Below are 14,707 nucleotides of genomic sequence, written 5' to 3' on the forward strand. Positions count from 1 at the left end.
AATGAGCTGGAGAAGGAAATGGCAAATCATTCCAATATCTTTGACAAAAATAAACAAACAACCAAATGGGATCATAAAGAGTAGGACATGACTGAAATAACAACAACCAAGTATTTATCTTATGGCAGATATAATCAAAATAAGAATATATACATACATCTGAAATTTTTTATTGCAATACATATACTTATCAAATTTGGAGGAACAGAGAAAGGCACTGCAGTAATAGGGATATTGGCATAAGGAATTCTCAGGTGAGACAACTTCTATATCAATGCAGGTCAATACCTGTGTTGCTTCAATCACTGAGAAATTAATAGACTTGTAGTGGGTTACATGGTCAGTATGTTTTCGATGCTGATTCTAAGAATATCCTCTGTTTCCTCTAAGGATATCCTGTGTTCACCTAAGGTGAGCCATTCAAAATTTAAAACTTCAGTGCTTCTCTTGTCAGTAAGTATTAAAACATACTTAAGTACCACAATTCTGGCAACTCCCAAAGGGTTAAGCACTGAGGATCAATTTAAAATCAAGATACCCAGATGGAAATTTAGTCACACAAAATGATCAGGGTGCTTTCTCTTTGAGCATGTACATAATAAAATTAAAAAAGGGTATCATGTTAAAGGTGGAAAAGACCTTATAGATCTTTAAGATTTACATTCTTATTCTATATATGAGATATTGTATTCCTAAAGAGGCAGCTAGCCTAGGCTTGTTTAAACCAAGCCAGCCAGAAAATGACAGAATTATGACTATTACATGAGTCTCCCAACTCCCAGTGTAGTGGTCTTTCTCCAAACAAAACTGCCATTTTCATTAATGTGGGAGGTTCTCTTTTTTTTTAAGACTATTCTAATTATGTAAGCAAGCCTTTATGCCAGTACACCTTGGCATCTGGAGAAACACATTACACCCTATTTATTCACACTTGAACTAGTCCGGACTAACCTCTCTTGATCTCAACATTCTCTTGCTACAATGAACTGTTATAAAATGAGTGATGCTACCTGACTACAGCCTTACACAACATCCTCAAAATAATTAGGAGGCAATAGGAACCTTGAGTCAGACCCACTCACTCCTGGTCAAACATACTGCAGACAAATCCTAGCAACACCTCTTATATTTCCAGTCTCCTTAGAAACAATGGAATTTTGTTTGCAAATGTAGTTATGTGTTGAAGTACAAGAGGCTAGCTGTTTTTTGAAATTTCAAAGATGTCTATTATCTATCGTTTATATATGTGTGTGCATATACATAATATATATTTATATGAGTATATACATATATGTATAGTGTATCCACATTTTAAAAAAATGTGTACCACACTGTACGTATGGTAGGCTGGTTTCTGTACAAAATAAATAAGGGAACAATTAAGGAACAAGAGAAAGGAAGAGAAAGGAAAAGAAAGGAACTGCATCTTCTCTTCTTTGCTTCTTGTATTGAGGTAAAGATGTTATTTTTCATTTCTCCCTGTGCCCTTAATCCATCTATTCCCTTTTATCCTAAGAGCAATAGTTAACATTTATATCACACTTTATGATTTCTAAAATATTTTACAAATGTTATCACATGACAACCTTGCAAAGTAGATGCTACTATAGATGAAGAAACTTAACCAGACAGAAGTTAAATGACCTGCTCAGAATTATATAGATAAAAAGAAAATCTGAGGCTAGATTTGAACTCAGGTCTTCTTGACTTCAGTTCCATTGTTCTGTATGTTTCTCTATCTATTGTGCTATCTACCTGGTCTCTAAATCATCTACTTTCTCTCTAGCATCAGTCCAATATTTTCACTCTCTTTAAAGAAGTTCAAATTTCTAAGACATATACAACAAAATCTTTTTCTCTTAAAAAAAAAAATCTACTCAAATCCACAATTCATTTTCTCAATTCTAGTTCTGTCTTTTAATTTTAAATTGAATGAGTTGTTTATCTTTACTTCATGACCTAGTCTCTTTGGAATCCCCTTAAGTTTGGTTTCTGTACCTTATCTCTTTTCTACACAGCTGAAATTGTTCATCAATCACCCATGACTTAGGGTAGCTAGTTGATTCCCAATTAATATTTTAATCTGGGGTGTACTTGTAAGTATTGGGGGTCACCTGTGAACTGGAACAATGACTTTGACACCTCTACATTATACCACCCTACTTCTTTTCCTATAGTCCATTTCTCCTTGTTGAGTACTTGTACATAATTTCTAGTTTTCAAATTACTGTTCTGACAATTTCTTTGTCCTTTTCAAAAGCTTATCTTTTTCCTCCCACTTCCCCCCCAAAAAAAAATTAGACGAGGTTTCAGAGGACCTTGGTTCAAATTCTATCCTTTCAATTTGCTGTTATGTGACCTTGAGCAAACAAGGAGTTTATTTCTAAGGTCCTTTCCACTCTATATCTACGATTTCATGATTCTCCATATCTCTAATTCCCTATAATATCACTTGCAATTCAACATGGGCAAAAATGGATTTCCTCACTTCTTTCCATCCTACCAGACAAAAAGCAGCATTCATGCATTCATATATTTAGAGGGGTAAGACACTTTATAGGGATCTAATATTCATGTAAGGAAGGCAACTCATTTTAACAGATAAGAAAATTGAGGTGAAATCCAGGTCATACATGTAGTTAGCAAGTGGAAGACCTGAAATTTGAATCTAGATCGTCTAATTATTAATTTAACACGCTTTGTGCTGCCATTAACTCCTCTTAATTTCTCTATTTTTGTTAATGGTATAATTCTCTTGCAGTTTTAAAAACATTAGTGTTACCTTTGATTCTTTTTCATGGACCACATCCAATCAAGCAATTATTTCTGTGAATTATACCTTCAATTATTTCATATAACTGTCATTTCCATCCATGTCGGCAAATATTATGCTAGTTGAGAAACTGGATTAATGAAGTCTTATTGGTCAGGAAGAAACTGTGTATATTTGTATATACAAAGTTATGGACAGCTAGATAGTAGATAGCTGGGCTGATATCAGGAGGACCTGGGTTCAAATCCTGCCTCAGGCACTCCTAAATTTGTGGCTCTAGCCAAATCACTTAACCTTTCTACATCTCAGGTTTTTTCTCTGTAAATTGAGAGGATTATATTTAAAGATCTCTACAATTCCTGAAGATCTAGAGATATGCTCACAAGCTGTTCTACCTAACTGGGTTTAAAGTCTCATGGTTATCCCTGTAATCAAGTTCAAGTTTCCTTAACCCATTCTTAATATGTTTGGCTAATTTATATTTCTAAAGCACTGTTCTAATCATGGTATTTCCCTGTTTGGGAATTATCTGTGGTGGCTTTTTCCTGTATTTAGCTTAATGAGAAAGCTCTCCATAATCTGTTTCTAAACTGTCTTTCTTGCCTCACTGACATTTCTTTTCTATGTATCTTTTGTGCCAGTCAACCTAGTTTAATTTGTTCCTTGAAAATTTTGTGGATACAGGACACCAGGCCCAGCTGTGATGTCAAGATGTGGCTCTGAGGAAAGCAGCGTACACTTGGTGAGTGCAGAAGCAGTAGGACAGAGAGGCTGGTGGTTGTAGAAACTTATAGGAGAGGGAAGTTCTTGGTTTGGTTCCAGGCCAGAGAGGGGAACTTAAGGAGAACTTGAGGCTAGAGGCACCATTTCTCACCTCAGAACTAGAAGTGATTACAATAACAAACAACTATAATTTTTTTTTAAATTAGCAGGCAAAGGAGAAAGAATCAAATCATAGAAAGCTACTATGGGAATAGAGAATATTGGGGTTCATCTCGAGCATGATACTGAAGCAAAAAGAAAAGCTTCTCATGCCCCAGAGAGTAATGTCATATGGCCATCTGCACAGAAATAATTCATAGAAGAGCTCAAAAAAGGACTTTAAAAATAAAATGAGAGTAATTGAGGAAAAATTTTAAAAATAAGAACAATCTACCAAAATAAAGTCAATGGATACATGATTTGGGCGTAAAGGGTAATACCATAATCAACTTGGAGCAAGGGGTAATTTACTGTCAGATCTTTGCAGAAGGGAAGAATTTATGACCAAAGAAGGCCTAGAAAATGTTATAAAATGCAAAATGCACACTTTTATTACATTGAATTAAAAAGTTTTGCACAAACAAAACCAACAAAGAATAAAAAGGAAATATGAAACTGGGAAAAATTTTTACAGCCACTGTTTCTGATAAAGGTCTCATTATTGAAATATATAAAGAACTGGATCAAATTTACATGTTGAATGGCTTTGATTGAATGGCTTTGATTCAATTGACCCAACTGATAAATAGTCAAAGGATATAAACAGACAATTTTCAGATGATAAAATTAAAACCATCTAGAGTCATATGCAAAAATGCTCTAGATCACTATTGATTAGAGGAATTCAAATTAAAACAACTCTGAGATACCACTTTATATCCCCAGATTGGTTAAGATGACAGGAAAAGACAGTGATAAATGTTGGAGGGAATGTGGGAAAAGAAAATGCATTTTTGATGGAATTGTGAAATGATTCAACCATTCTGGAGAGCAATTTGCAACTATGCCCAAAGGGCTATAAAACTATGCATACCTTTTGATCCAGCAGTGCCATTACTGGTTTGTGTACAAAGGAAATAATAAAGAGGTGGGGGGGGATGATGCATGAGTAAAAATGTTTGTAGCAGTTCTTTTTTTAGTAGCAACGAAGTGGAAGATGAGTATATGCCTATCAGTTGTGAAATGGCTGAATAAGTTGAAGTATATGAAAGTAATGGAATATAATTGTCTATAAAAAATGATGAACAAGCTGATTTTAGAAGTGCCTGGAAAGATTTACATGAACTGATGCTGAGCCAAAGAAGCAGAAGCAGATACATGGTGAACAGTAACAGCAAGATGGTGTAATGATCAAGTATGAAAAAACTTGGTTCCTCTAAGTAAGTCAGTGATCTAAGTAAGTCAGTTTTACAATAAACTTTGGATGGAAACTACCATCTGTATCCAGAAAAAGAACTATGGAGATTTAATATAAATCAACACATATTATATTTACTTCTTTTTATGTTTTTTTCTCTCCTGTGGTTTTTTCCTCTTTGTTCTGATTTTTTTCTCTTAATATGATTCATAAATAAATGTGTATTTAAAAATATATATTTAATACACATGAATGAACCAGAAAAAATATTAAGAAATAAGAACAATGCAAGAAAAACAAGATTATAAAAAGAAAATCAACTAACTAGAAAAGGAGATACAGAAACTTACAGAAGAAAATGAGTCCATGAAAGCTAAAATTCAGCAAAGGAAGCCAATGAAATTATAAGAAACCAAGAAATAATAAATAAAATAGAAAGAATGGAAAAAATAGAAAATAATATGAAACATCTCATAAGAAAAATAACTGATCTGTAAAATGAACCAAGAGAAAACATAAGAGCAATTGGACTACCTAAAATATACAAGCAAAAAAAATCTTGTTACAATAATACAAGACATAAAGAAAATTGTCCAGAAGTGTTAGAACAAGAGGGAAAAGTAGAGGTAGAAAAAAATTCACTGATCACCACTTGAAAGAGATGCTACAAGGCAAACCTACAGGAATATCATAACCAAATTCTGAAACCCTCAGCTCAAGGAAAAAATATGACAAGCAACACACACACACACACACACACACACACACACACGCCACAATTCAAATATTGCAGAACCACAATTAGAATCACACAAGAACTAGCAGCAGCCACATTAAAAGACTATAGGTCTTGGAACACTCTATATGGAAGAACAAAAAAACTGGGGTTGTGGATGAAAATATCATACTCAGCAAAGTTAAACATAATCCCAAATGAAAAGGGGAAAAGGATATTCAATGAATTGCCAGACTTTTAAGATTTTGCTGCCAAAAAAAATCCCTGAACTTAATAAAAACTTTGGCATATAAAATCCAAGATTAATATAAGGTAGACATCCAAGATTAATTGCAAAGGACTCAATAACAACAAATTGCTTACTTTTTACGCTTGGAAATATAACCTGTATTTGTCTAAGATTGTCATTGGTAATTGGATAGTTCAAAAGAAAGATTGAAGTAGACCTGAGTGGGAAGTGATTCTAAAAAGCAAAACCATACAAGTAAAAGTAAAAAGGAGTAATTATCTTACACAAATGAGTTGTAAGAGTAAGAATTGATACAAAGGAATCTGATGGGGGAGAGGAATTAGTAGTTCTGGAACGCTACTATCATCAGAAATGGATTAAAGAAGGAACTCTGTGTGTGTGTGTGTATATATATATATATATATATATATATATATATATATACACATACGATATATATCTAGAAATGTATAAATTCTAAATTTAGAGAGAAATAAAGCTAAGGGGAAGGAAAGGATAAAATAGAGATTTTTGGGAAAAAAAATCCTTCTCACATCAGATCTGGATTAAAGAGAGAAAAAACATACATTTGGAAGGGAATAAAAGATTTGTAAACTTATCAAGAAATAAAAGTGAGGGAATAGGATAAGGTGTGAGTGTAGAAGGCTATATAGATTGACATGAATGGGATAAGGTGTATAGATAAATGGTAACAGGATAAAGAGGAATAACAGATATATATTTACATGCATTCATGTGTACACACATTACATATGTATTAACACAGACACACATATACTTCAGAGACTATAAATGTCTTCTATATTTTGAGAACAATAAGAAGCCAAGGGGAAAGAGTGAGGGGAGAAGATATGAGAGGGAAACTAGGTTAATTTAAATAGGAGGGCAAGGTAGCAGGTAGAGATAGGGACATAAAATAAAAATCAGGGATATAATTTGTTATGTAAAAAAAGCAGGGATAGTAATCATAATGTCAGATAAAGTTAAAGATAAAATAAATTTAATCAAAAGAGAAAAATAAGGAAACTATACTGTATGTCAGCCATATTAATCAATATTGTTTTAGTCTTCTTAAAATGACTAGAAAGTATAAAGTTGAAATATTGCTGTTGTGTAGGCAATGATGATATTTTCAAGGAGTTAGAAAAATATGGAAAGAAGGATTTATGGAGGAAGATATCTGCCTTCAGAGAAAAAAAGGACAAATAAGTAAAGTATAGTCTTATATAGATACCCATGAATATATCTATGCATGATTATATATATGTATGTGTATGTGTATATTTGCTTGTTTACACATGTGTATTGTATATGCATGCAGAACTTTGTGTGTGTGTACATCTCTGAGCTTGACTTTTGCCCTCTTTGGGGAGAAGGGGAAGAAGGGAGAAAAGAGGTAAAAAGTACAAAGCAAAGGACAAAAAAACCCCTATATGTTAGCAAAGATAAGATGGACAGTTCTCTTGTTCTGCTGCACACATGACCATTTTTTTTCAATTCTGTATTTAAGTTCAAAATAAATAAATAAGAAATCCAATTGTCAGTTTGTGTACTAGAGATATATTGTTGCCTACTACTATCACTACAGCCAGAACCACCATCTCCACCACTACTACTATTACAACAACAATAATAATAAGCAAGATTTATATATCACTTAGTATATTCCAGGCACTGTGCTAAGTGCTTTACAATTATCTCATATGATCTATGAAACAATGTTGAGAGGCAGGTGCTATTATTATTTCTATTTTATGACTAAGAGGACTGAGGCAGAGGTTAATTGATTTATGCAGAGTCATATAGCTAATAAGTGTCTGAGACTGGATTTGAACTCAGGTCTTCTTAACACTCAGTCCAGGACTCATTCTACTGTATTATCTAGCTGATTATTTTCTTGGACTATTGACAAAGGCATATGGTATTATACTATCTAGGTAGTAAAACTTGATTCATTCATTCAACATTTATTAGCCATCCCTATAGTTGGAGACCAACTATGGAAGACCTGAGGCTCTGGAAAGGGGTAGAAGGAAAGAAATCTTTGGCTGACATTAATATGGAATAGTTTGAAAATTCTTACTCTTATTGAACTTACAACCTAGTACTCAAACCAGAAATACTGATAATCATATACATGGTATACTGTCATAAATATGTGAAAGGTCTGAGGTTGAAGAATTAAGTCCCAACAAGACATTTTGTTTGGAGAGGTAATATGGTATAGTGAATAGAATACTATATTGTGAGGCAAAAAAAATCTGGGTTTGCAAGAGGTTTTGCAACCATTGGCAAGTCATTTAACATACTTTGTCTTTACTTTTCTCATCTTTTAAATTGCTATAATTATAGCACATACCTCTCTAGATCATTATTAAGGTGAAGTGAAATAATGTGTGAAGTACCCTACAAATAAAGCATTATATCAATGTGATCTAAGAGCACTTTTAGATATTAATGAATACATAAATATGGGATAAGAATGTCTTCAAGAAAAACATAAGAATAAAACCTATTTAAATAGCATGTTAAGATTGATTTATAGTCACACAAATTGTATAAGGGAAACAACCTAATCACCAATATTGACTTTTACAGAAAAAATCAATTAATCAACAAGTATTAAGTACTTCCTATGTGCTAAGCATGGTGCTGCATGTCAGGGTTATAAATGCTAAAGTGAGACAATACCTGCCCTCAGGGAACTTTTATTCTAACAGGGGATAGATAATCCATAGAACAATTGTGGTTTGGGACAGAGTTCTGGTCTAGATAGTCAAAGGCATGGTGAATGGAGCTATGTCTCACCTTTTCTAGTAGCAGTGGTAGTAGTGACCTAATTGTTTTTCAGAAAGCAAGAAATGGAGAAGGCAGAGAACAAATGAGAACTCAGTCTTAGTTTAAGGCCTATGCATCTGAATCATTTTAAAAAATGATGTGTTGTTGAATTAAAATTCTAAAGTTATGATCCAGAGGACTGGGGTCACCATTATCTTCAAATAAACTCCAAATGTATCGTATTTGTTGGTTGAAGAAGTTAAAAAAGAAAATAATCCAGAATCTCTTCATTATTATCACTTTTGAACCTCTAGTTTAAGATAAATTTTAAGGTGTGGGGAAATAAAAAAAAAAATTACCTTGATCATTGAAAAATATTTCAGACATAAAAAAGACCCCAGATAAAACAGAAATAAATGTTTTACTTAGGAGATCTAGTAAGAGGAGGATTTTAAACTCAATAGATCATTTGCAAAGACAAAATGACTGAAACTGTAGTGGGAGAAGGGGGAAGCAAGATATTGAAGAGGTATATATTTATTCCAGTCTCAGTCTTAGTGAATTGTTTTTATTCTTCCCATTCCAGGAATAAGTTTGGCATAAAAACTAGATTCAGTGTTAAATGGAACTAACAACTAGGAAGACCTACTGTGTGTGAATTACTCAATCAGATTAGAAAATTGCATATGAAGTTGAGTGTTTTCTCTCAGTATTTTAATCTAGTCCTCTCCAGCTAAAGAAAGTTCTATATTAGATTGTAAATTGAGATCTTTCAGGGAGGCTCAGTCAAAGGAAGGAGCTGACAGATGTTGATTTTACCATGTAGACAATGTTTAGTCTTTAGAAAAAGACACTTTTTTTTTGGAATGTATATAACATCACACTTGTCCAGCTGATTCTCAGTAGGCATAAATTTTAATAATGACATTTGTCCATCTCAGGCAGAGTGTCTGGAAATAGTAGCCACCAACAACTGAGTGAACATTAGATTTAAGGTAGAAAGGGACCCTAGAGATCAGTTAATTCAACCCTCTTAGTTTTCAGAGAGGAAATTGAGGCACAAAGAAGAGAAGTAAATCCCTAGGAAGGCCCAACTGGTAGAACCAGGATTCAGACTTACAACTTCTGACTCAAAATTCAGTCAAGGCACTAAATGAAAGCTTTTCAAAGAATAATTTTTTCCAGGTAAATTAACTTAAGACCAAGGACTTTAATCAAATCTTAACACTGATCTTTTCTTATAAGTTAAAGTTATGTTTTTCAGAAACATAATAAGGCTTATTATAGCAGAATCTTCATGATTTTTCTTCATTCTTGTCTGGTTTCATTATAAATAGGCTAGTTCACAAAAGAAAGCAAGAACTACCTTAAATAATGTGCTCAGCAATAGTTCCCATAGGCAACTGACAACAAAATTCTCTATTTCTTTGGCCCGTTTGTACACAACAATAGGCAACATATAGTTTTTACATTGTAAAAGATCCTTTTAGTCTGGTTAGAAAATATGGTTAATAATATAAAAATGACAAAAGTATGTATCTCTAAAAAGCCATCAAACTTAATTTAAATGTTCATACAGAGACACAATGTAAATAGAGCAATGGGAATTGTGTCTAATACAAGTATTTTGAAGAAAAACATAACCTTTTATATACTTAATATTTATATTTGCTATCATGTGAATTTCAAGAGCAACACAAAAATCTTTCAGTCATTCTTATTCTAAAATTTTATTATTCTATTATTCTCAGAAATCAGATTTTAATAGCCAGCATCCTTATATAAATACTTCATGTGAATTTTTACCTCTCATCTTTTTCTCTAATTGCCATCCTTCTCTATAAAGCAAAACACAGCACTACCTTTCAAACAACTACAAAAGAAACAAAGAATAAAAACAAAACCATGCATTGTGAGCAACAGACAAGTGCAGACATTTAAGACTTTAGTTTCAGTTTAGAGTTGAAAAGTTTTAGTTCAATGGATAAATTTCTTTCTTCAACCTTCAATATAATTATAAGTTCACTAAGAATAAGATACTATACAGACTTACCTCTTTTGCTTCTTCTCCTGCTCAAAATACAAATGAACTCCTAACAGATTCCTTAGTGAGAAACTGGAGACTCAACCTCTTTTAAATAACTCAGACTGTCTCTGGGTAGAAAGATAGCCGAGTTTCCTGTATAGTCGCAGTTACAATCGCAGTCTCTCTCTCTTTCTTTCTCTCTCTCTCTCTCTCTCTCTCTCTCTCTCTCTCTCTCTCTCTCTCTCTCTCTCTCTCTCCCCCAGTTTCTTTCTCTCCCTCTCTCCCTCCCTCTCGTCTTCTCCTTCCGTCCCTCTCTCCCTTCCTTCCTCTTTCTCCCTGTCTCTCTGTCTTTGTGTTTCTTCCTCCCCATCTGTTTCTCCACCTCTTCCCCCACACCCCCACCACCTGTGTTTCTGTCTGTATATCTATCTCTGTTTATCTGTCAGTCTTTCTCTGACTGCCTCTGTCTCTGTCTGTCTATCTCTAACCAGCCCCACCCCCCACCTGAACTATCAAAAATGAATGAATTGTTTCTGTGACAAGTTCTTTTTATAATTGATTACATTTTGAGGTCACAAAAGTAAAACTTCATTGAATGGTTTGCTAACTAATAATTCATAAATTTAAAACATAGCTAAATGCTTTAAAATGTAATGTTATCTATGTGATTTAACAGTAGGTGAGTATTCAAGGCAATATAATGACTATGATTACTATTATTAATAAAAAAAGCTAATTAAAAAGGCATTTGAAACACTGTACATTTTAGTATCAAAGGATTGCAACCTTCACTCTGCCATTTATTCTCTGTATGATCTTGGGCACTACTTAACCTCTCTGGGTCTCAGTTTTCTCATCAGTGAATGGAAAGGTTAGATGACCTGTTACACCTTTTCAAGTTTTAAAAATTTATGATTCTTTTTAGGGAATCTGTGATATCATTTGAAATGTGTTAGAAATTCTCTACCTATCTTCCAAGGTTATAATCCTAATGCAAGAATGTATAAAGTTATTTCTCGGAACAATAAACATTTATGATGACTCTTAATACTTTCTTTTGGAATTTTTGGCACCCTTTTCAAACCTATTTTGTAAAGGATATCTTTCCTGACCCTCAGTTTCTAAAACTTCCCTATACAAGTTTACCTTCATTTATTTTGGATATACTTATATGAATATAAATTGTAACTATTATAATAAGTTTATAATAGATTCTTAAGACATGCATGTTGTTGACTAATTAGTTAGTTGACATTTGATGCATAGTTATTTTTCTATCTATTTAATCAGTAAATCTATTTAATCAGTAATGTAGCTTAAGCACAATACTAAAATTGTCATATGATTTAACAGGTCACATAATTAACAATAATAACAATAATAGCATTCATATAGTATTTTAAAGTTTGTAAAACTTTGTCTATATCATCTCTTCTGATCTTTGCCATTTTATTATTATCCTCATTTCACAGATGAGTAAACTGAGACATAAAAAATTAAGTTTCTTGTTAAGGGTCACAGAGGTAAACAATTGAAATAGGCAAGATTTTACCTTAGGTCTTTCCTGCATCCTGCTTAGCAGTTTAGCCATTATTCCACTTAGCTTTTTCAGAGTTTGTGAAGGATAATACAATTGAAGTTCTGTTTTGAGGAGGATACGCAACTCCTTCCTATTCCCTACAAATATCTGATAGTAAGAATAGGCATTCTTCATGCCCATTTTCATGGAAAGGCATACCCCCTCCTATGGAAGAATTAGGGGAACCAGTTGATGATAAAATAAGATAAAGTATCTAAGGAATTGGGCAGCAAAGGGGGTGGGTTTCTTGGGTTAAATCCTATTGATTCTTTAAAAAGAATGATTAGCTAAAAGGATTCTAGGAGGCTGGAGATATAAAATGATGTTTTTGCTATATACAGGAAGGGGTGAAGATAACAGCTTAGGATGAAATGGAAAATAATAGCATCTACCTTTCCCTTTCTCCCTCATGTATTTTTTCTTTTCCTCTTCTCTTCTCAGAAGACCAAGGGACCATACAGTTATTGAATTTTGTCAAGTGAGATTTAACTGAGTGCCCTACCAAAGGGGTTCTGTATCTGAAATTTATCATCTAGCATGTTAGCTAACCCTTCTCACTTAATGGCAAATTTGATGAGTAATTATCATAGATTTTATTCAGACATTGAAAAAATGTGAAGTAGCATAGACCCAAGAACAGATTCTGCATCACTTGACAGGAGATCTCTTGTCATAAATATGATGACTCAAAGTCAGTGCTCTTTCTGTTGTACTAAACCAATGCTTGGATTTCCTTTCCTTCCTTTTAGTTATTGTTACCACTCTGAACAAAAGAAATCTAGGATCCTTCTGGAAGCAACACAAGGATCTTCTTTTTCTCCTCATTCCCATTCTTCTTTGCTACAATTGAGGAGTTCAGTGTAAGTGGATGAAAGATGGATATCCAAGAGGAGAAAAATGATAGCTAAAGGGTCCTGGTAGCTTACATATAAGCTTCTTAAGGTTAGGGATTACTTCATTTTTGTCTTTGCATTTCCAATGACCAATACAGTAATTAATCCTAGAGCAAGTGCTTATTGGATATTTATTGATAGATATAGGGTAGAGTTTTACCATTTCTTTTTCTTCTTCCCAAAAGATATTACATGGGATGGTGAAAAGTGAAGGTTAGTGATGTATCTTTCTTTATTTTTCCCCTTTCACATTTAACCTTTTCTTTTACTCTCTCTGAAGCCCTGTTAGTACTCTTTTTTTAAAGCCAAACTAAGCCAAGATTTGGGTGTTATGTTAAAAGAGTAAATAAAATATTTATACCTTTTACTCTAGATTGCTAATTAGGTACCTGAACAAAGTCAAAGATGGAACAAAACATGATCACTTGTATATTCCATTATATAACTTAAATAAAGTAAATTTCTATTAAAAGGAAAATTTCTAAACAAATATAAATAAAATAGAATATTATTGTAACATAGGAAAGAATGAATATGAAGAATTGGGATGGCGTTAACTTATGCAAAATGAAGTATGTAGAATCAACAAAATAATATACACAGTGACTAAAGAAGACTAATGGAAAGAACAAAACAAGACAAACTTCTGAATATCATATAGCTACAATAGTTAAAGATAGCCCAAGAAAAGAATTGAGAAAATGACACTATCTTGTTTCCTTCTTTGCAGAAATGGGAAGTTCTGGTAAATATTTAACATTTGACTCAAAGTGGAGGGGTATGTACATTTTCTCCATCCTTTCAAAAATCTAAACAATTAACAAAACAATAATAAGAAGTCCTGATTTGCAGCATTTGTAGATTTTTAGGGTGTAAATGCTCACACCGAAAACTGAACAGTTCTCTTGAGCTAGTTTGATCTGGTTCTAGCACACTTCTGCTCTGCGGCTCTTGAATATTGATTATTCTTTTGGGTTTTACTGATGTGTAGCTTTCTTTTACTGATCTCCTTCTCCTTTTTCCTTTACATTTTAAAAAATTCTTTATTATAAGGGATGTGGTTCATTGGAAGGGATATTCTGAAATTAATATTATATATCAATTTTTTTAAGGAAAGAAAAATGATGTCACAGAAACTGAACAAAGAAATGATTATGAAGTAACTTGTAGATATGGAGGAATAAGCAAATTTTCTAATGAATCCTGGAAATGTTTCTAGATTGGGAATTTTCAATAACTACCTGAGTATTATCTGTTAAAGGAGTTTTAACTGCTTGGTCCTCTCAAACCAAAGAAGGTAAGGCAAAAGCAGTCATCCAATGGCAAAGGAATACATTAAACCATAAACAATGTTGAAGGGAAAACTTAATCTAAAGGCAGGGTAGGTTATACAGACAATTGCCAGAGGATGGAAAGTGGAGATGTCAGATTAGTGTCAGTATCAGGCTTAGGTATGGTCTGGAGCAGAAATCAGGATGAGATGCAATGACTTTGTGCTGTGTCATCTTGTCAATTCTTAGCACAGTGTGTAAGGCATGCAGTAGGTTCTTAAT

The 14,707-nt window shown here is 33.2% G+C and overlaps 1 protein-coding gene across 30 annotated transcripts in view; it reads right to left on the reverse strand.

The window, feature by feature from the left end:
* RIMS1 (regulating synaptic membrane exocytosis 1) overlaps positions 1-14,707 on the reverse strand; it is a 695,397-nt gene that overhangs the window by 28,355 nt on the left and 652,335 nt on the right. Inside the window, exon 1 of one of the 30 annotated variants that reach the window (XM_031964657.1) lies at positions 10,710-10,875. The exons of the other annotated variants lie outside the window; for them this stretch is intronic. The gene's annotated coding sequence lies outside the window, so the exon portion shown is untranslated. Of the gene's footprint in view, positions 1-10,709; positions 10,876-14,707 lie in introns of those variants that run through there. 30 annotated transcript variants of the gene reach the window in all.

Source organism: Sarcophilus harrisii, chromosome 4 (assembly GCF_902635505.1).
Source record: "Sarcophilus harrisii chromosome 4, mSarHar1.11, whole genome shotgun sequence".
Lineage (NCBI taxonomy): Eukaryota > Metazoa > Chordata > Mammalia > Dasyuromorphia > Dasyuridae > Sarcophilus > Sarcophilus harrisii.